The following is a 1,041-nucleotide window of genomic DNA, read 5'->3' on the forward strand; positions in this document are numbered from 1 at the left end:
TAGTGACCGTCTTGATGTTCCGGTACATGTATCTACTCCGGTTGGAGACTCAGTTATTGTCGATCAAGTGTTTCGGTGTTGCTTAGTTACTTTTATAGGGTATGATACTTAGGCAGATTTGATGATATTGGATATGGTAGACTTTGATATTATCTTCGGTATGACTTGGTTGTCACTATATTATGCAATCTTGGACTGTTATGCCAAGATAGTGACATTAGCTATGTGTGGGATTCCTAGATTAAAGTGGAGGGGTATTTCGAGCCTCACTCCGAAGAAGATCATTTCTTATCTCCACGCAAAGAAGTTGGTTAGCAAGGGGTGTTTGCCTTACTTAGCGCATGTTTTGTGATACTAGAATTGATTCTCTGCCCCTTGAGTCTGTGCCCATTGTATGTGAGTTCGCGGAGGTCTTCCCTTCTAATTTGCCGGGTATGCTACACGACTGCGACATTGATTTCTATATTAATTTGGATCCGGGCACGCGCCCCATTTCTATTCCTCCCTATCGAATGGCACCCGCTGAGTTGAGGGAGGCTAAAAGAGCATTACGGGATCCGCCGAGTAAGGGGTTTATCGGTTGAGTGTATCCCGCTCGGGGGTGCTCTTGTTTTTCTTGTAAAGAAAAATGATGGTACTATAAGGATATGTATAGATTACCATCAGTTGAACAAGTCACCATTCGTAATAAGTATCCCATTCCTCGTATTGATGAGTTGTTCAACCGGCTTCAAAGTGCCTCGATATTTCAAAGATTGATTTGAGGTCAGGCTACCATCAGCTGAAGATTCGGGCTGAGGATATTCTGAAGACGAGTTTTAGGACTCGTTATGGTCATTATGAATCCTTGTGATGTCATTTAGGCTTACGAATGCCCCAGCTGCGTTTATGACTTTGATGAATGGCATTTTCCAGCCATATCTTGATTCCTTCGTTATTATGTTCATCGATGATATCTTGAAGTATTTGAAGACTAGGGAGGAGCATGAGCATCATTTGAGGATTGTCCTTGGGTTACTGAAGGAGAAAGAGCTTTTGGGG

This window comes from Lycium ferocissimum, chromosome 12, assembly GCF_029784015.1.
Source record: "Lycium ferocissimum isolate CSIRO_LF1 chromosome 12, AGI_CSIRO_Lferr_CH_V1, whole genome shotgun sequence".
Taxonomy (NCBI): domain Eukaryota; kingdom Viridiplantae; phylum Streptophyta; class Magnoliopsida; order Solanales; family Solanaceae; genus Lycium; species Lycium ferocissimum.